Raw genomic sequence first — 21,991 nt, 5'->3', positions numbered from 1 at the left:
AGATGCGGCCTCCACTCTCCATGTTCTCTCTCATCCTAGCCCTCTCCCAGCTCCCTCTCACCCACACCCTCCCATCCTTCTCTGTCTCACATGGACACATGCTCCTTCTTCTCTCACCCTCTCCTACTCCTGCTTTTGGCAGCTAGGGGGTTTGTTTTTAGAGATTTATATCCCTTTGATAGTCTTTCATCTGACCTTTGACATTAACATCGGAAGCCAGCATTCCTGGGAATGGCTCCAGGCGGTGTGGGGCAGGTGAGTTGCAGAGGCAGGGCGGTGGTCTGCAATATGCTGTTTTTCTTGATTTGTCCTGCTCTCTGGAACAGCCTCTGCATTCTGATCACCGTGCAGTGAAAAGTTTGAGAACTGACTGCTGTGAAGAGAACAAATGGGCACGTGCGTTCGGGGGATGTGTGGGGTCCTGCTGTACTCAGGGAGGGGCAGGGAGAGTGGGCTCTCTCCTGCTCTTTAGTAGCCAAGACTAAATGTGGAAGGAAGGCAGGGAAACTTCAATGAGTGTGATAGAGGAATGCAAGCCCTATGAGGAAGTTAAGTCTGTGGACATTGCTGTGCTAGAGACAGTTTGGCCTCTCACCTGCAGCTTTGGAAAGATAAAACTATGGGTCATATGCCTTGTTTGGCCTGACTGTGACCCCTTTTATCCTGGGTTTTCAGTGTCCACAACCCTGGCCTTTGGGCCCTGCCCCCTCCCTACTCTACCTCATTTCTAATGTGTCTGTGGCTTTTTCTGGCTTAGTTTTTAGTCCTTTGTGGTTATGTCTACACTGCAAAAAAAGACCCACAGCAGAGCCGCAGCTGGCCCAAGTCTGGCTGTGGGGCTATAAAATTACCATGTAGATGTTTGGGCTTGGGCTGGAGCCCAGGCTGTGGGACCCTCCCACCTCACAGGGTCTCAGAGCCTGGGCTCCAGTCTGACCCCGAATATCTACACTGCAATGTTGTAACATTTTATATAATATATATCTGTATATAACAATGTTATAAAATGTTATACCAGGGCCCTACGGCCTAGGCCCTGTGAACCCAACTCAGCTGACCCAGGCCAGCCATGGGTCTTTTATTGCAGTGTAGACCCTGTGTGTCCCTGGCCTACATGACTTAGTCACTCCCAGGAGGTCTTAAACTCTATGGTTACTTGCTGTGTGCCTAACCCCACAGCCCTTCTCATTAACCCAACAACTCCTTACAATGCAGGCAAAGACATTGCAAGCCACTGGTGCCCAGAATGTCCTGGACTCTCTTGCTGTTTGTAGTAATGCTGGGAAAACACAGAATTCCTGCCTCCAGATCTGCTAGGTGAATGGAGGCAGAAGAAATTATTCCATAATCAGTTGTTTGAAAGCGTCTCAGCATTTGTCATGTTGAAGCCTGCACTTGAGCTTTACTCACGGAGCTTGGATCTAGGTCAGCATCCAAACTTCCCCAATGAACTTCGCAGTTTGGGCTCCTGATTAAGCCCTTTTATACAGCTTTCTGCCTGCCTCATGCCATTGACCCTGCCTGTCTTAGCTTATCACAGTCTACCTGGTACTCAGTCTCCCTCCTTCCTTCTCATAGAGCCAGTCTCCCTCTCAGCTGTGGTGCTACAACCCACTGCAACTTCCTCATGGCTTGGCCATCATGCTGAGGAAGTATATTCCCTGGAAAGATGATGAAGTTCTGGAAAGTTCCCAGGCACATTGTGGCATCGCTAAGCCAGTGATACAAAGGCCAGCTGGGTGTGAGGAATGACTCTCCCCTATGGGCAATCCAAATTTGGGTCCTGCGCTCAGTGTCTTACCCCTCCCCAGCACCTGCCTTCAAGCTGCCGGTATGCAATATGCTTATCTAGCCCATGAGGATAAGAAAGCACCTCATGTCACTGTCATCAAGGGCTCTCCTCCCATAGCTGACCCCTGGAGCAGCATTGATGGGCTCCAGAGCTCCATGGCTAGAAGGAAGGTGGGTTTCCATGACTTCAGAACCTTGAGGATGATGGAAAGGAAGTAAATGGAAAGGAAAATAGGTGGTGGGACCTTATAGAGACCCCTCTTCCCTGCCTCAAAATAATAAAGCATAGCCCCACACCTGTCCCTCCCTGAGAGAAGTTTGTGCATGGAGAATAAAGATGGTTTGAACCTCTCCAGCTTTATGGGGCCAGAAACAGATACAGACTTGTCCGCTTTTCAATTAGCAATCCTTAAATGTAGGCTGTGTCTCAGTGTCTGTATCACGTGACAGTGTGATCCCAACAGTGTGATGCTGTTGTCTATTAGATAACCCAGGTTGGGTTTTTTTCCTTTTTGTCCAAGATCAGACATTTCCCTAAATGAGATCAATCCTGTCAGAATTGATGCTGCTAATAACCATCAGCCGTCTAGTTTTAATTAGAGTTTGCTTCATTAATGCCTTGACTCCTCTCTGCGCCGCAGATTAAATAATGTACTTCCAGCTCATTTACACAAGCTCCCAAACTGCAGGGCTGAGCTGGAATCCTTTAATTAAACAGCCCGGCTGATCCCTGCTGCTGCCTCGGCTCATCAGTCTAAGCCGATTAAAGAGAACAGGGACTAATAACAAGCATAAGCCGGGAAGTGACTCTTGTCTCTTCAAGGGACTTTGGAGACTCCAGTGGCGGCTGGGCCATTGACTTCTCTCCTGTAGGGAACCTAGGCTCAGTCCTAACTACCACATGGCAGGACCTACAGAAGTGGCAAGGTTCTTATTCCAGTGGGAAGGGTTACAAGCCAAGGGCACCACCAGTGCGTGGAGGCTGCGGAAACTGTCCTGCTCTCCTGGGACAGTAGGAAGGAAATACCAGATGGGTTGCTGGGGATGGGGCAGTGGGAGGGTAATGCTAGACAGTGAGCAAAGGAGATGAAGGTAAGACCTGGCACCTAGAACACAGGGAGGCATGGCACCAAGCCATCAGAGCAGAGACAGGGTGGCAGGAGGGTACCAGCAAGCATTCAGCACAGGGATGGGGCAGCTGGAGGGTGACTTTGAGACCCCAGAACAGGTGGAGGGTGGCAAGAGAGGAACACTGGGCAATAAGCACTGGGACAAAACAGCAGGAGGGCAATACCTGTCAGTAGCAAGGGGCCAGGAAGCAGCTGTCTCTGTGTGTTTTGTGGTGATGTTTGTTGTCTGTTGTCATGGTGTGGTTTCCCTTCTCCTCTCTTCTGCAAAGCTGACCCTGTCTTTGCTGCCCATCCATCAGGAAAGACTTTGAAATGCCGGTGGGTGAGAACTGATTGAGAGAAGGTCAGTGTCTAACTCCTCAACAGAGACCAGCTCAGTGAGGCACTTTCAGTTGCTCCTGCCCTTCCTCATCTGATTCAGTGCACTGTCAGCCACAAGCAAAATGGAGTCTCTAGATGGCTATGGCTCCCAGCACTTCTAGATGCAACAGCTCACCTTGTTTTCTGACAGGGGGCTGTGCTAGGGATCACCAGGACCAGCTTTGAAGACCAAAGAAGCTCTCACAGAGCTGGCACTGGCAGACAGATCTGTACTCTGAGGTTGTGTCTGGGATACCCAGGTCCAGTGTGTAGAGTCAGAGTCCTGGAAGTGGCACCAGCAGCCAGCCTCACACTGTGGGGCTGTGCTAAGGATACCCAGATACAGGTTACAGAGGAAAGATTAGGTTGTAGCTGAGATTATAGGGCAGGGACCATCTTTTGTTCTGGGTCTGTGCAGCGCCTAGCACAAAGGGGTCCTAGTCCATGCCTGGGGCTGCTAGGCACTATTGCAAGGCAAATAATAAATATTAGTGATGATAAAGGAAACTTCATGGGGGAGATATGAGGGCCCAGGGCTAGCCAAGGTCAGGCCCCAGAGCACAGGAGACTTCATGGAGAAGGCACTGACAACCTGCCCTGCTCTTTTCCTGAGTGCTGCTTAGACTCTGATTTGACCAAACCCCATAATTTCATGAGGTGACTGCTCTTTTCATGCTGGCTTCTGTTGTTAACAGCAGAGCTTCATTCTCGGGCTTTGAATAACCCAGTAATTGCGTCCCCGCTTATCCCAGTCTCACACAGTGGAGTCTGGCGTCCCAGAACAATGACCTTAAAATGTGTCCAGCAGCAACCCATCTCTAATGGGATTACACACCATTTGCCTTTGTGAGAGGTAATGGGACTAAGATGAGAAAGATTTGTTTCTATTAGAGTAATGAGAGGAAAGGCTGGAATCACAATTGGAGGGAACAGCATGTTCATTCACTTGCCTTTCCTGGGCTTTTTGGAGGCTGCCTCAGGCTCCCCCCGCAGAGCTGCAGAGCAAATCAGCAGAAAAATTAACTGTACCAGTGATGGGAAAAGTTCTACAAAATATGTTAAGACGCTCAGGTGGAATTCCTGTGGGTTTGTGCTGGAGATAGGTGCAACCCTGTCCTGTCCCTAAGCAGCATGAATGGGATCCCACGTATCTTTGTGTGGGCAGGAGGGGATGGGATCCTAGCTGGGTTTTTGGGCAAGGAAGGTGATTTCCAACTGTCTGTGGTGTTGTGGGGAGAGGGGATGGGATCTGAGTTGGTTTTGGAAGGGAGAGAGGTAGTGGGATGTAGCTGTCTCTGGTGGACAAAAAGGGGCTGGGATCTGAGCTGAACAGGAGGGCTGGGATCTGAACTGTCTATGGGGAGGGTAGGGGATCTGTGCCTATGGGATCTGCATGTACTAGTTTCTTTCTGAGATTTAATTTTCCCTCTATAAAGTGCTGCTTAGAGCAGGGTTTAAACGTGAGCAGTGCAATTGGCAAGTGCTTACTTCACAATTACAGAGCAATTAAATCCTAACTCAATACAGTTGAGACTTCAAACAGCTGCATACTCATTCCTAAAGTGCCTGCCGGATTAGTCACTGCCACAGCCTGGCCACTGCCTGGAATCTCAGCACCAATTACCAGTGAGGAAATGAGCCTTTGGTCTCATCTCCAGGTCAGCCTCTCCTGTAGCCATGGTGAAATTCCCTCTTGCCACATCTCTGAACTGCTAAGTGTTTAACATACATTAATGGAAGATGGAAGCAATCCCATGTGCATGGCACCCTGTGGCCAGGGGTGTCATAGGTCTACTCCCCCACTTGGAGCTTTTGGGTTCCAAGATAGGGACCTGCATGGACTCCTCTGAACTAAAATCCTAGTTTAGATCTGGTTCTCGCTGCTACCAGTCAGTTTTTAAGTGTCTGACACACTCCCTGTTCCCCCAAAACGTCCTCTGGGGAACCCAGATTCAAACCCCTTGAATCTTACCAGAGAGAGAGAGAAACAGCCAGTTCCCCTCCCCTCCTTCCCCCTCTCCAGCCTGCTCCGGAGAGATTACACACCAAGTCAAATCCTTGACTCAACACAAAGAGGGACTCACCTCCCCCTCCCCTTCCCTTGATTGATTCTTCTCTTGGTTGCATTTCAAGTCCTAAAAAGAAAAGAGTTTATTAAAAGAACAAAAGAAAGTACACTATCTCTGTAATACCAGGATGGAAAAATATCACAGGGTCTGACTTATACCCCTCTCCCTCCTCCTCAGAATAATCAAAGTAACAGCAAACAGAAATAAAGAATTTATCCAGCAAACACACAATTGCAAATATAGAAAGCAACTCAAAAGACTAATTCACCTTTTTAACTAATACTCACTATACTGGATAGTAGGAAAATACTCCAGGAGAACTTGGAGACATGTCTGGCCTCTCTTAGATCCAAAGAGAGCACACAGAGCAAACAAAGAACACAGACAAAGCCTTCCCTCCACAGAGATTTGAAATTATCCTGTCCCTTGATTGGTCCTCTGGTCAGGTGTTCCTCAGGTTACTGAGCTTGTTAACCCTTTACAGGTAAAAGAGACTTTAACCCTTAACTATCTGTTTATGACAAGGGGTAACAAGCAAGTGGATAGATTCTGGACAATGTTCGTTTAAATACCTCAAGGTGTCAGGCCTCTGGCCAGCAGAAACATGGCCTCTCATGCAGCAGTGCACTCCTCCAGGCTGCCTGGGCAGATGTGGCAATGAGCAGATGTCTTGGGCAGCAGTGGGAAGAGGGTGAAAGCCACATTATTTCTGGTTCCTTAATTCTGATTCCCCTTTATCCTGGAAGGTTATTTGCCCTCACCTCTTTCTGTGTCTTCACCTGACCTATTTCTGTCGTGCTTGTATTACTTCTCTTCATGGGAAGAAACATACCTCTGTAAACTTTGAAAGGCATTAACACAAGAGAACTGTAAATGCTCACTGTTGAGTTGTCTCAGCGGCATGCCCCTGACCTGCGATCACACTATTGTATCCCAGAGCCCCTCTCATTAGTCCATCATACTTTGCTTTGTAAAATCCACCCACCACTTTGCCCTGGGCCATCTTAGGTTTTGCCCCTGTCACTCGAAATTGCTTCCCAGAATTCCACAAGACTCTAGCAGCACCTTTAGTTTGGACTGGATGTGTGACAGTGATGCTCTCTAAGGCTGGAGCCATTGAAGTCAATGGGAATTGAATCATTCCCTAGTCCAGGCATCCTCCACTCTACGCCGCACTGAGACACCTTTCTACAAGACTTGGAGCCAGGAAGGGAATGATGAAGATTCTGAATATGTTTTTAATTGTCCCAGATCCATCCCAGATGTAACTCCACTGAGTTACATGAGAGTTGATTTTGGTCCCTTATGTTTATATTTGTGAAAGGCCGGCTGATGCCTTACAGAAAACACTGTAACAGTATCGTATGTAGAAAGAATTCTGCCAGCTTTTTGGCTGACAGGATTGATGATAGGGTATGGAGCCTGGCGCCTTGAGGTCACTGATTCCATCCAGCTTGGGTTTGCTGTGAATGATGGCTGTTATCCTCTGGCGGTTGTTCTCTAGCCTGTGCAATGGTGGTTCCAGTCTGTAATCTAGGGGATCTATTGCCCGCCCACAAATCAGCATCACAGCTGTCATTAATTGCCCCCCTTGCTGGCCGTGTCAACAGGGAGCTCCAAGATTGCATGGATCATGGAGACTGAACATCCACCTAATTCGTAGAGTTTGGCCCCTCCAGGTCAGGATGGAAACAGCGTGGAGAAAGCTTGCACTGCCACTGTCCATGTTATACCGGTCCTGAGGACTGGGAACGTCAGCATCTGAGGCTTTTAACCTGGCTCATTTCCCCACAACTAAATGTATACACAACATTATTTTAAAAAAGAAATAAGAGAAGTTTCATCAACAATTCTGTTTTACTAGCACATCTTGTTTGCACTCTTTTCTCCTCATTTCTTTCCCTTATTGAGGTCACCAGCATGAAGAGAGGATTTTTGTTTCTGAGCAGCTCATCTATTTCTTATTTTGTCCTCCCTGTAGACCTAATAATCTTCTGTTTGAGGCATAGCAATTGCTGCTATGGGGATGCCACAAACAGAGCGGGATGGGTCTGTGGAGTTTGGCTATAGAGCAAAACATCCCCCCACCCAATTTTCCACCAGACACCAGCAGCTCTTTGGGGTTTCTTATAGGGGATTATTGTCATTCATTATGAAATTATTCTGAACATGGGAGCTGCTCACTTTGAAGGCAGCAACAGAAACAGCAGGGGTGCTCTAAGCACAAAACCACAGTAGCTCTGTTTGTTAATGGGGATTTGGTGGGACTGAAAGGTTGACTCAAGGCCATAAAGTGGGCAGCTTCCTGTTCCTGCCTCCCAGCAGCAGGCACAGCCATTTCCCTCCAGCTTGCCTCAGGAATCAGCTCCTGACCTTCAGGTGAGGGGAAGGAACTGCAGAACTGCTGAGCATTTGAGCAGAAGCGAATAATCTCTGGCAGCAGCTGGAGTTCTGCTTGTCACGTCCTCCTGTAGGTTTGCCCTCCATCCACTTCTTCCAGTGGGAAGAAGTCAGGAGACAGGGTCCAAAGGAAACCAGACCTAAGCCTCACCCTGTAGATTCTGAAAAATACACATCAGACTGAGCGTGCGTTTTGTGGCCAGCTTGCTCTGAGAACCTGAGGCTGGTAGAGTCACAAAGAACTCCACGGCTTGTCATTTCACCTGAGTTAATCTTTCCTGCTCTTCTTTCTCTATGTTTACTCTGTTGCATATTCAGGTCCTGCCATAGAGAAACCCAGACATGGGGTGGGGAGCACCCTGATGATCTCCTCCCACATGGAACAGAGTTTGGTGTTTGTTGTGTTCATGATGGTGGCAATGACACTGGGAGAGGATCAGTCACAGTTGATCCCCAGTTTGGTGTAACTTCCACAGGCTACAGGTTCATGGTTATAACATTGGAAGAGGATGCTGGGCAGCTCAGTCCTGGTTTGGGGGTGACCTTAGTGTTCTTCGTTGTATGCAGCTGATTCCCTTGAGCGCAAAAAGTGGTACAGAGGGCAAGGAGACAGAGAGGAACAGAAAGAAAGGCAGAAGATAGAATGGCATGAAAGAGAAAAGGAATCAGAGAGAGAGAGTAAGAGAGAAGGCATGTTTGAGAGAGAATGGAGTAGGACCTTTGGGCCAGGATATTCCCATTTATACTGTAAATCTGGAGTAACAGCAGTGAATAAGCTTTTATTAGCAGATTTGCATGCAGTAAAATATCAGCACAAGCACCGGAATGGCCCTTTATCCTTCCCTGTGTAGCAGTGCATGCTTTCCTCATCAGCAGAAGAGGATGTATTTGTGGGTCCATATTTCCACTCGTCCCTCTGCGAAACATGCCTTGTATTCAAACTGCAATAAGCTGTCGTGAAAAAATGGTTCTGTGAGCCAAAGCCCCTTCTCCCACTCCCTTTTCAACCCAGCAGGTGGCCCTGACAAACTCTCAGATCCTGTAGGAAGAGATAAAAAGCTCAGGCCTGACAGTCTAAAAGGGGAGCACACCAAAGGGCAACTAAGAGCTGTCTCTTTAAACAGCCGGCAAAGAGTGGGAGGCTTTTCCCGTCAGAACTGTCTGTCTGCCACCATGTCGGTCTGTGAGCAGCAGGTGACAATGGAGTCACCCTCTTCTCTGTGGCAATGAACATCCTGACCAGAGGAGATTTGCAAAGGCACAAATCGGAGTTCAAATTCAGTGGGATTTGGGCACCCAACTCCCTTTGAAAAGTCCCAGCCATAGTGGCAAAACGATCCTCACTATGAAACCTGCTGCTGGAGTGGAGGGAGCTGGTGATGATGGGATAAAGGTGGCAGTGAGCAGGGTCTTGTGGGCAGCATGGAAAGAAGGAGGATGGAGATCTCACAGGCAATGACTATAACAAGATAGTGAGAGGAGCACATGCTGCTAGGGCTTCTTCTCAACTCAAGTCATCACACTCACTGGAATCTAAGAGCATATAAGATTTACACATGCTTGCTACTCCTCTGCTCTTTCCTGGCCACTGTACACGTTTATTTTGCATTATGCTGCCTGGAGAGAATGTTGGGGAGTGGCACAGAGGTGATGAAGAGGAGAAGGACTGGGGTAACTTTGATCAAGCTGGGGATGACTGGAGATATCAAGACCCGTAGGTAAAGATGAAGCTGATGAGGTTTCTAGTCAGGATAATGAGATGGGGTGGAGGAGATGGTGTTTAAATGGAGGCCAATGAGATAATATTTTACATTTATATATCATGTTTCATCCCAAAGCACTTTACAAACCAGCCTATAGAGATGCATGTGATAATACTGAAATGCAGCTCCCTCTGGTGTGTTGCGCAAGAGCCAGTAGCATGCTTGCTGCACAAGAGTGAGGGGACATTTAGCTCAGATACGGGGGTAGATTCTTAGGCCCTGTCTACCCTATGGCCAAATTTTTCAAACCTGGAGGTATAAAATTAGGCTACTACATTCACATTTCGGCACCTAAATAAAAAATGGCCCCAATTTTCAGAAATGGAGAGCGCCCACAAGTCTCACTGAAGTCTGTGGGTGCTAGAGTTGGTCTGCACTTCTGCGCATATGGCCACATTTCCTTAGGTGCTTACATTGGGCACCAGGTTGGAAAATGCTTGCCGGTAACTTTTAACTGACCTTGTCTCAAGCTAGTGAGGTGGTTGTCTATAAATAAGGATTGTGTCCACATGCCACATGGACAGCTGTGTTAGTCACTGTGGCAGCAGCCATGTGTCACCTTTACCAGTGGCCTAGGATGGCACACTGTGACCTTCCTGTGAACATACTTATGTTATGAGTTTATTTTGCTGTGTAGATGGCACACGCACAACTATGCCTGTCTGTGTCACTGGGTTGACTGTTCCTCCTCCCTCCCATCTCTCTGTAGGGTTAGACACCCTGGAGAGCATGGCTCCATGCGTTGCTGGTGCTGCTTTGTGTACATGTTCTCTGGGCTCTGTGGCCATAGGGGGCAGCTGCCCGGGATTTCCAAGAAGGCACTAATATCACAATATGCACAAAAATGGTTGGCACATTACTCTATTGAGAAAAATGTTGATATGGGGACACAGCTCAACAAGATTGGATGAGCAGGTTATGAGCTGGTTTCAAAAACATAGTTGTACTTACAGTGCCAGATCCTCCCCTGGTAAAAATCAGCAAATCTCCAGTGAGCTATGCCAATTTACACAGGCTGTGGATCTGACCCTTAGTATAGAAGTGCCACTAGATCTTTGCTGTCAATATAAAATCCTGTCTTTTTATGATCTCATCTGTAAGATCCCTATACAACAAAATGCAGAATGGGATTAATTTATTTGCCTCAGAAAGATGAAAGACTGAGGTTACATTGAATCTGTAGGCCCTGCATGTCTAGATATGACAAACTAGAGGTGTAGGCTACTGAGCCATCTCGTCACCATTCTAACAAAGAGAGCTAGAAGAGGGAATAAAGACTCAGTGAAGGGCAATGACTTAGAAAGGATAAAAGTGTGTAGAAGGCAAAGATGGTGAAGCTGGGTTGGAAGTTGCTGTGACACATATGATTGTGAGGAAGAGGAGTAGAGCATTGCTCCCACTGCCTGGGCTGGTGACAGTGATGGAGAAGTTGAGGTGGGGAAGTTCTAATCTGAAAGCCTCTTTCTTGGTCTCTTTGTAAAACGGGCCAAACCAAAATGATGGATCTGACCTCTCTGGAACTTTGGGTAAATCCAGCTCTGGATCTGAACTTCATCTCTCAGGCAGGTTGCTGGTGACTGGGATACATTTGTTGGGGAGATCACATTGCTGCTGCTGTTGAGGGTATTTGAGCTTCTTTCTCCTGAGGTTAACACAAAGGACAGTTAATCACTGGGGATTGCTGTCATAACTGCATGGACAGTGCTGCATTGACTACAGAGGATGAAATATGTGAGGCCAGAAACAAAGCCAATGTGTCTTACTATCTCTGAAACTTGAGGCATTCTGTGAGGTAGGATCCTTCATTGCTTTCAGTGCTAACTTGTGGGTGTTTTCTAAGAGGGAAACCATAATCTCTGGGAGGCCATAGTCAATATCAAAGCTTAGCCCAACAGGCTGAAAAGGATACAGTCCACAAGATTACTCCTACTGTGCTGTACCATCCACCTGGCAGTGACCAGCTCCGCAGACTCCAAGAGTTGTGCAAGTCTTTCTGATTCAGTTTGTGGGTAGATGAAATTTGGGGGAACTGAGGTGTTCCTTCTCCAAGCAGGCCCCACTTCCTCCCAGCCCTGAACTCATCTTTCTTTAACAGTGAAATTCTATCTTCTGCTTGATTGCATAGGCAGGCTTTTGTCAGCAAATTCAGTGATGTTCAAACCCGCCTTAGGGACAAGGAGCCAAGAGATCTGAGTTGAAGTGGCAGAAAGACTGCTTCTGAGAAGCCAAGTTTCCCTTTCCTGGGGCGCTGAGCGGGCAGTTACACTAATGCAGGCTGCCATCTGTTTTTTCCTCCTCTAAAAGGTCGTGTTTACCAAACATTGCAGAGGCAAAAGGGGTCTGGGGTTAAAGTAAAAGTAATTAAACCCTGAAGAGAATAAGACTCCCTCCTCCTCAGTGTCCACTTGGCGTTTTTCACACCTCATTGGTATGTGCAGGTGGCGTGCGAGATGTAGCCACGCATAATCTATTCTTCAGTGACAAGCTGCAGGATCTCCTCCTGCGTCTAACCCACAAAGACAGGGCGGAAATGCAGAGACTGTGGCATCCAGGGCATAAACACAGTGGGCGGCTGAAAGAGAGGCTGCAGTTCCACAGGCTGAACCCCATGTTCCAGAGGCTGGTGAAGTAGGAGTCACTGATGGAAGAAGGAAAGATGAGAGAAAAACTATCCAGCTGGGATCCAGAAATACCACTGAACAGACATAAGAACCGCAATGAAAATTCCTGAGTAACGACACGTGACATATTGCCACCCACGTGTGACATATTCCCACATGTTAACATTCAGATACACATGTGACCTACTCCCACCATCCCTTTACTTACTAGGGGAGAGCCACCTCTCCAAGGCTGGTGGTTTTGCAAATCTTTTGAACTGTTCATTGGGTTTATAAATCTAGCCTCAGCTGTGAACTTTGTACATGTCATTTTTCATGGGCAATTCAATTCTTTTTGAAAAAAGGAAAGCATGTGTCCTGTATATGGGAGAGAAGAAATGCACAGAACTTAGGCTGGCACAAGGGAGTGTACTCTACAGTGGACTGATACTGGACTAAATTTAGAGGTGAGTCTAAGGGAGTCTAGAAGGAGTATAAAGCCTAGTCTGTACTGGGGTTTCAGTGAGAGATGTAGCAGCACTCGTACACAGACTAGTGTAAAGATATTATGGTGATAGACAGTAGTATAAAACCTTAAGATAAACAGATAGGTGATTTACACTAGTGCAGTGTTATTTGCACTGGTGGTTTTACCCTAGTTTTTGTTATGTTCACAACATACACAGTGAGAAGCTAGACAAAAATATAAACACCTTTGCTGGAAGGTTGCAACGTAACACTACTTTATTACTTAAAATTCAGAACGATAACATGCGAGAACCCAAAAACAGAGAGAGAGAAAACAGGCTAGTCCCTAAAACAGAGACACAACTCACCCCACCTTGCTTGAAGCTAGCTCTTTCCAGATTGCCTGTCTGCTGACTGACTCAGATGACCCAGACCACATGGCTTCCCTTAGAGCACCATAGTCTGCAAGCAGGACCAGGAAATCCCTCACACCTGAAGTGACAGCTTGTCATTTTTAACTAGTTTCCAATACACCACAGTTTTAAGACAGGATAAGTTGCACCAATGCAACAGTGGCTTTGCCTGACTATGCTACGGGTTTGCATTGATTCAGCTACACAAATGGCTAAAATTCCATTGTAGACGAAGACTAAGTTGCTTTCACTAAAACCTACTTTCAGCGCCCTCCACCTATTCTCATAAGAACATAAGAACGGCCGTACCGGGTCAGACCAAAGGTCCATCCAGCCCAGTATCCTGTCTGCCGACAGTGGCCAATGCCAGGTGCCCCAGGGGGAGTGAACCTAACAGGCAATGATCAAGTGATCTCTCTCCTGCCATCCATCTCCATCCTCTGACAAACAGAGGCTAGGGACACCATTCCTTACCCATCCTGGCTAATAACCATTTATGGACTTAACTTCTCACATCAATTCCCTCTAAATGTAAAGCTGGCATGAGAAGTGCCAACTTCAGGGTGAGTGTAAGTAACATTTTGGTTAAGTGGCTGTGAGATCAGAATCAGAGCGTTCTGTTTCTCTGATTTAACCACTGGCTGCTGAATGATTTTAAAGCAATGTGGACAAGACTCAGCAAAAAAAAATACCCTGCCCAGTATTAGTGGAAACCTGAAGAAAAAAATCTGGGCCAAACTCAGCAGAGACATAGGCAGTGGCATACATTTCTCATCCAAGTGGTCAGAAAATGGGAGTAACTGGTAATGCGATGTAATGTGCATTAATTTAACATTCTGCATATGTGCAAAATAGATGGCTTACATGCCAAGAGGACAAAATGAGATAGATCAGGAAAAGCTATTGACAGGAGAAAGTGGGTCTAAGAAACCACCACCTTAACTTACATCCCCATCCCCATTACTGCATCATCCCCAGCACCCTGGGATAAAATTCAGCCTTGGCATAAGCAAATGCAACTCCCATTGGACCAAATGCATGAGTGGGTGCAGCTCCCATTAACTTCAGCTCAAACTTGGTTCACACACCCATTGTGTGCATGTGATGCAGGTTTCACCACTTTGCCACTTATACTCATTTTATGACCATCTTACACCCAACATATAACTTACCTCATCATTTAAGTCTCCACTGAATTTGGCCCTATACTTGTTTCCACCAAGTGTGCCAAAGCCCATCCATCTGTCCCTCCTAATAGCAAGAAGTAGGCCCCAGTCTGAATGGTCTAGAATATTATGGGTGGGAGTATTCAGAAGCTGTGCCTGGATCCAGGAATTGAATTTAAATTTTGGCAATAGTCTCTCTCCTTAGAACAGATCAAAGCCAAACCCACTTTGGACACACTTCATACTTGGCTGTGCTTAGGATGACTGTATTTCCCAAAGTAAAAGTGGGACACCACGCTGAGCCACCTGGGTGTTGTCGCTCACCTGAGGCTGACCACTCAAGTCCCAGGTTGCCTGAGGCTGACAGCCCAAGCCCCGCCACTTGGTGCCTTATGTCACCACTCGCACTCCCGAATATTCCTCTAGGCATAGGTACTGGAACTAGGGTGCTGCCACGCCCCCTGGCTTGAAATGGTTTCCATCATATACAGAGTTTAGAGTTTGGTTCAATGACTCTAAGCACCCCCACTATACAAACTGTTCCAGCACCACTGCCCCTAGGGGGGCACACCCCAATTTTTTGGCAAAACTGGGCATTTGTTGCATTTGCTCTTGCCAGCTGATAATCAGTTGGTAAGAGCAAATGGGACAAATGCCCAGTTTTGCCAAAGAAGTCGGGACATCCGGGACAGGGTTTAAAAAGGGGTCTGTCTTGGCCAAAACGGGACATATGGTCACCCTATGCTTGAAATCAGATCCATATACAAATGTTGTTGCTTGGAGGCCTGGTTCTCCACTGCCTTTCATGTCATTTACACTAGTGAAAAATGGGTGCGAATCATTACCATTCTGACCAATGAGCATTTTACACCTACTTTGAAATGGTGTAAATCCCTGCACAAGGTGCAGGGCAATAGAGAATTAGGTCTGGAACCTCTACTAAAAACTGCTGTGTAATGTTCCCAATGCAGAGTGGCAGCGGCTGTGTTCCACCTGACTGGTGGATGTATTTTGGATTGACAAGTGATTCTGACATACTGTATGGAGATCTGGGTGTTAGCACTGAAGCATATAAGGAAGGGTATCTAATTTAGCATTTGGGTGCTCAGTCAGGCAGTTAGCATAGGTTCACATTTGGAAGATTATCTTTGCAACCATAAGGACTAGAAACTTGCTTTAAAAAATAATAAAAGCTTAGATTCTGGAGCACCGTTCCATGGCAACGGGATGGATTATGTGACAGCTTCAGAGTCCCATAATACATGGTGCCCTGTTTAAGACCAATTTCAATACCAAACTATGGAACCTGAGTGCCCTAACTTGGGCAAACAGGGATCCCATGGGATAAGAGGCACCACCTAACGTTATGATATTCTCTAGCTATATCACAAAGACTCCTTCTGATAATGTTTAAGTGATGCTGTCCCGTTAAGTCTATTGGAAAGGATGTGAAATGTAATTAATTTCAAATATATTTGCAGTATTGTTAAATATATTTTACAGGTATGTGCTATAGATTTTTGTAAAACATATAAACAAATAAGGAGAGGTTCTGATCTCAGTTACCTTCCTGTAAACCAGGAGTGATGCCACTGGTGTAATACTAGTGTGAGAAGAGAATCAGATTCCGTTGACTTGAAGAGGGTTATGTAGATGTAAATGAGATCAGAATTTGGCTTCTATTTTTGTCTCTGTTGGAGGATAATATCTAAGAAAGCTAAAAATCTGTTTGCATGGGAAATAATACTAACCTGCCAACAGGAGGAATCCTTGCCTAACTAGCTGGCGCTTTGTCCTACATCATTGTCAGTATGCTCTGGGAGAAGTGTGCTGCAGAGTCACCCCCGAACCCCAGCTTACAAACTCCTTAGCAGTAATTCTGATGAGCTCAGACACCCAATATTCCATCTCAGCACATCAGGAGTCCCTGAGCCCTGAAAAAAAATCTCATAATATGTCACCAATCCTGCCTGAGCCATTTTTCACTGAGTTTTGATCAACACATTCACCATATGCCAGGGATGTCCTCAGGGAAGACTGAGATGGAAGAAACTGAAAAAGCATTTTGGACCATGCTCAACTCAGCAGTTGTTTTCAGAGAGGAAAGAGGAGGCAGGGAAAAGTGCTGACGTGTCTTGAGAGAGAAGATAGATTCTTGCAGACGTAGGGTCCATGTTTCCTGCTCCTGGCTCTTGCTAGAAACATTTTTTATAGTTCTGCATATGGCGCTTTATAAGGGTTTTGATTCTGTAGCCTTTGAAGGCTTTAAAATCTTACCCACACCTCAGACCATAATAATACTGAATACTTACAAATATTTCAAAGCTTTGTATAAACAATAACTAATCGATCCTCATCTTGACTAGTCTTGGCCTGAGCACAGAGCATAAATCTAAGTTACTGAGCTTTAATACCTTGAAGGAAGGTTTGTGAGTCACACACCCAAAACAGCCATCCGGAGTCATTAGTGGGGTGACATGAAGCCACAAAAAGAAAAGAGTTCCGACTGTTTCTCCAGCACTTCATTCTCCCCACCCAACTACGTAGTGTGTATCCATCCCTAGCACTCTCTCTGGCCGTAGCCATTTGTTTGTTATAATTTATTGTAGGAAAGCTAAGGCAAAGAGATCGGTCTTGCACTTTGACCTGCAGTTAGTTATGTAGCCATAGGATGGTGGCTGGGGAAGCTTAGTCGCCAACTCTAACAAGCCTTACTCTTGTGGAGAGCTGCATAGTTCCAGAGATGGGTAGGTCTCATGGAAAAGTCCTGGCCCTGGAGCAGTGGTGGTCACCACGTACCTCGTAATCAATTCTTTGAGAACTTTGAAGATTAGCACCATTATCTTACACAGGATCTGGTTTTCAACAAGGAGCCAGTGTAGTATCTGGAGTGCCCAGGTGATGTGCTCCCACTTACTGGTGTAGCTTATCTGTATTTGAAAATATTTCAGGGTTTGCCTGTTCCTTCCCAAGTACTGGACATCACAGTGCTCATATCTGGTGGTCCTGAAAACACAGATCACCATGGCCAGGTCTATAGCTGTCAGTATTAGGCACAGTCTTGTGCCTAGCTGCAAATGGAAGAAGATATTTCTGTCAGCAATGGCTATTTGAGCCTCTGGTATCAGTGCGGAGTGCAAGAGGACCCCGAGGCAGCATGCCATTTTGACAATCCGAGATCTAAACAGAAATGGAGGTTGTTCCAGCACACAGACAACACAGTGCACTCCAGAACATTGGCATGGCAATTCCATACAAACCTGAAAGGCAAGAGACACCTGTGATGTGTCTGGTACTCATGTCCATTTCAGGGGTCTGGGAGTCACTAACCTGCAGTTTTAATTTCATAATTCGTAGACTGTTAGTAGCAAGAGAGAAAAGGAAGCCTTAAAAAAATACACGAGCAGTCCTCCTTTTCCTCTGTCACCTCCCTCCAGCTCTCCCTCTGTTTTTCCCCTTCACAGAAATTCAGAAATTCTTCAAGGAAATGCCCAGAAAAGCACAGGTATTTCTCCACATACCAGAAGCTAAAGTCTGGAGACCTCATTTGTTTATGCAGCACACTGACAGGGAAGTTTATTAGTGCATCAAAGGGGTAGATCCAAATGAGCTTGTAGCACCATCCTCCCCTCTCCAAGCAGACACCCACATTCAGTTCTAGAACACTGGTTCCTGCTTAGCAACATGCGTCATGCTAGACCAGCAATAGTATTTAATCTAAATGACCAGAGTCCTGTTCTCTATATCCATCGACTTCATCAGCAATCTTAATTTTAGAACAACTTTAGCAACTGACTTCTGTCTACAACGGTGGATACATGGTTAGCAGCATAATAGCAGGCAGGAACTACCTGAAACATTAAGCAGGTGCCTTCTCTACAATAACCACATTCTATTAGTAGTAACCAACAGAGCTAGTGTTTTTAGATCATAAATGTCACATAGGAGCATCCAGAAATAACAAAACAGCTGAATTGGTTGAGTCCGTTTTATACCTGGATGCAAGTGATCATGCATCTATCAAATGGCTCCCAAAGCACTTTACAAAGTTTTCCTAGCTGATTGTACAAACCACATATAATCCCTCTGCCCATCATGCAAGAATAGCACGGGGTGAAATACAGATCTCATTAATAGTACATAACAATTTTACCCAGCACTTTAGAACAGCAAGTAAAGAATTCTGATTACAAGATGCAGAACGTAATTAACATAGTTGGAATTTGGCCAGGGCACTGGGGTTCGCACTTAGTCGCTGCATGGAATTTTTTATGATTACAAGCAATTAGAAAAATTGTATTTTTGTCTCATCCAAGAAGTAGCACATTCAAGAGCTCTGTACCCCTGTAGCAGGTCTAGCGGTCTCCCATGTAGTACTGTCTGGCCCTAGCCCTGTTTAGCTTAGGAAGATAGAAGATCAAACCTTGAGATAGCATGCCTGTAGGTGAGACCACCCTAAAACTGTCTGGAAAGCACTCTTCTTTTTCACAGGCTTCAAACACTTTCCAGGTGAAACTCCAGTCTGTACCCAGCCAGATCTCCAGGATAGGGGCTAAGGATCAGGAACAACACAGAAGGCATTAATATCTGTTTGAATCGTAAGAAGTTAGGTTTCTCATGTGGGGACTTAATCTGTTTCCACCGAGAAAGGACTGGGAATAGCCCGCCACCCTCCTGTAATTACTTTACAAGGGACTCTTACATGGGAGCAAACTGAAAGAAAAGAACATTGTAGCAGGAGCAGCTGCGACTGTAATGCTGCAGGTAAGGTTGCATAACAAGCGCCATTCCAGACCCATTTTCTATTGCTCCTACCTCTCTGAAGCTGACACAATGAACTGAAATTCCCCAGCCTTGGTCTCTTGCCTAAAGGTAGAGTATGTTTTTTGGTTTGTTTTTTACATCTGAGCAAAAACAGTTCAGCCTTTTCCCCATAAAAGGAACATAGAAAAAGATATGACTCCTAGTGTAGAAGGAATGTTTGCAACCATTTTCTGAACAGCTCGACAGCCAGCACAGCAGGGGGTTGCAAAGTTTATATTTAGCATGGAAATAGCTCTCACTGAGAAATGCCTTTGAGTGCTCCGTTGAAATTTGGTTTTGATTTGACCGAGTTACGACCCTTAGAAAATTTCATGCTGCACATGCACTTTACATCTTGTATGGGAGTTTTCACTGAGCTCAGAAAATGTGCCACTAAAGGCAATATTGCATGGGCAGGTGTGGCTAGGTGAGGCCCTGATCCTGCAAAGACGTAGCATGTGCTTAACTTGACTCATAGTAAGTAGTACCCATTGAAATCAATGGTACTTCTCACATACGTCAAGTTAAACATGTGCATGAGTTTTTGCAGGCGCGGGCCCTTAATTATGCAGTGAGAAGTGTACCGAACGCCTAATGATGTTAAAGAGGGCTGCTGAACACTTTGGGTTGGATCCAACACTCACTTGCTCAGCAGGAATCCTTCCACTGAGGTTGAGATCAGGTCCTTTGTAAGCTTGGCAAGTGGGAGCCTCAAACCTGATGCATTGTAGCCCTTGTGCAGCTCCAGGAGAGAACTCTCTCCTCCAGCCCTCCTATGGGGGAAGGACAGGGTGTTCTTCTGGTGTCTAGTCACTGTTACCAATTAGTAGCATGCCAGCAGAGCTGCAAAGCCCTGGAAAGTGATGCTCCCTCTGTTTCCCCCTCTTCATTGTCTTTTAATCAACCAACAAAAAACACCTCTAGCAAATTCCATACAGATAAGTTACATTACCGGACCAACATTGTTCAAGTTGTTTGGGTAAGCACTCCAAGTCAGGTCAAGTCACACACACCGTCTTAACTCTGCCCATTTTTAACGTAGTTAATGTTTTAAATTTAGATTTATACAAACAAGCGCCTCTCCATGACAATTTTGACTTTAAAAAAAGATGTATAATGTCCCACTCCCTCAACTACCCCCCTAACAAATAATAGCTCGGCTAAATGTGGCATCTTGGTAGCACTGCGTGTTGCTCTCTCATACAGATTCCAGACTCTGCCAGACAAACAGAGACCGTGAGAGCCATTCATTTGAAAAGTGCCCAGTAAACCAAAATTATGCAACATACTACAGATTAAGTATAACCCCATAGAGTAATGGGCCCTGATCCTGCAAACACTTACACACATGCTTAACTTTACTACCATGGATAGTCCTGTTGAAATCAGTGGGGCTGCTCATGGTAGTAAAGGGCAGCACATGCTTAATGTTTGCAGGATCAGGGCCATCATGAATATTTTCTGGCACCCAGAGGCCAGCTATGCTCTCCGGGAAGTCAGTGTTCTAGTCAACTGCCCAGGCTCTGAACTGCAGTAGAGAAAGTCTGAACCTCAGTGACCTTGATTCGGCAAAGCGCTTAGGTAAGTGCTTAAATGACCTGCTGAATCGGTGCCTAGTTGCACAGCTAAGTGAGCTTTGTAGGACCCGGTCCTGCTCCCATTGAAGTAAATGGGAAATTAAACCGATGGTCACCTGGTGATCCCTAGACTACACTGCTGGATCAAAAGAAAATGGATAGTACATGGCTGCTGATAAAATTATTAAAATATACACCAGAAGGGAAGAGAAGTTACGATATAACAAGTCTGACATTAAAGATACCCTGGACCTATATGAGGATTCAAATACCAGAGGTACTAAAGGATCAAGTCAAATAATAGAATATACTACATATGCATATCTCTGAGAGTTGAGAAAATGGCATTCAAGGACCAGATTCTGATTGCAATTAAATCAGAATAATTCCATTGCAGTCAATGGAGTTACAACATATTTACATCAGTGCAACAGAGATCAGAATGTGATCCGGTTGGTGTGTAAATTCATGTAAATCACGAGTAACTCCATTGTGGTCAGTGGAATGACACCAGTGTAGTACTGAAGAGGAGAATCAGATTCAGTCGTTCAGAAAGTTCCCCTGAGGATGAAAGTCTCTGTTTGATTTCAGAAAACACTTAGCAGGCGAGGTTAGCAAATGAACATTTCCAGAGGACCAGACACACACAGACCCTATACTGTCCAACAGCACCTTTCAGCTGCCTTAGAATGCATTGTTAACGGGCACTGGTTTTATACCATTATCCCTTTGTCCAGAAGATGTAGCTGTAAGGGAAGAAGGGTGTGATCCTCTCACCGTTGGGAACCGTCAGTGCAGGATTCTGCTCTGAGGGCCAGGGCAGGACGGTTTCCTTTTTGGAAGCCCTGGAGGTCACTTGCTAATGTTTTGTTCTTTAGGTTTATTTTAGTGTTTCTGGATCCCAGGGCTGCCAGAGTGCCTTGCTGCCTCCTTATGGGCTCTGGCTCTGGCTGTGAAGCCAATGGCTGCTCCATGAGATTCAGCCACCCGTGTTTCATTTCCTTGTGCCTGTAAAAACTCCAGGGGGAAGTTAAAGCAAATACCTTGGATCCTTGGGATCCAGGCTCCATAATCAAATGGGCCCCCAAACGTAGTAGTCAGTCAGTTAGTAAGCAGTAGGCACATAAGTGATGTCTGTTGGCTAACCACCTGTAGCTAGGACAAGATCCAGGAAAGAGGCGATGCATCCTTCTCCCAGGACACTCTCCTCAGCCCCTGAGGTTATATCCCAGCATGATCTGAGGAGGCAGATAGGCCACAGCTGGGAGTCACATGACTCTGGCTTGGCTGGGGTGTGTGTCGCACCCTACTGGCTCTCTGGGTGGGAGGGGCGAGTGTTTTTACTGGGTCAAAGTATGGTCTTGATCCACTCCCTGCTCCCACCCTGTGGCCCAGGCTCCCTGGACATTTGACATGAAGATCAGTTAATGAGGGTAGAGAATCCAAAAACC

General features: G+C 46.0%; 1 protein-coding gene across 5 annotated transcripts in view; it reads left to right on the top strand.

The window, feature by feature from the left end:
- Window positions 1-21,991, top strand: part of IQSEC3 (IQ motif and Sec7 domain ArfGEF 3) — a 68,544-nt gene that overhangs the window by 3,543 nt on the left and 43,010 nt on the right. The gene's annotated exons all lie outside the window — the stretch shown is intronic.

This window comes from Mauremys reevesii, linkage group 1 (genome assembly GCF_016161935.1).
Source record: "Mauremys reevesii isolate NIE-2019 linkage group 1, ASM1616193v1, whole genome shotgun sequence".
NCBI lineage: Eukaryota > Metazoa > Chordata > Testudines > Geoemydidae > Mauremys > Mauremys reevesii.
This window is presented reverse-complemented; position numbering and strand designations above follow the sequence as displayed.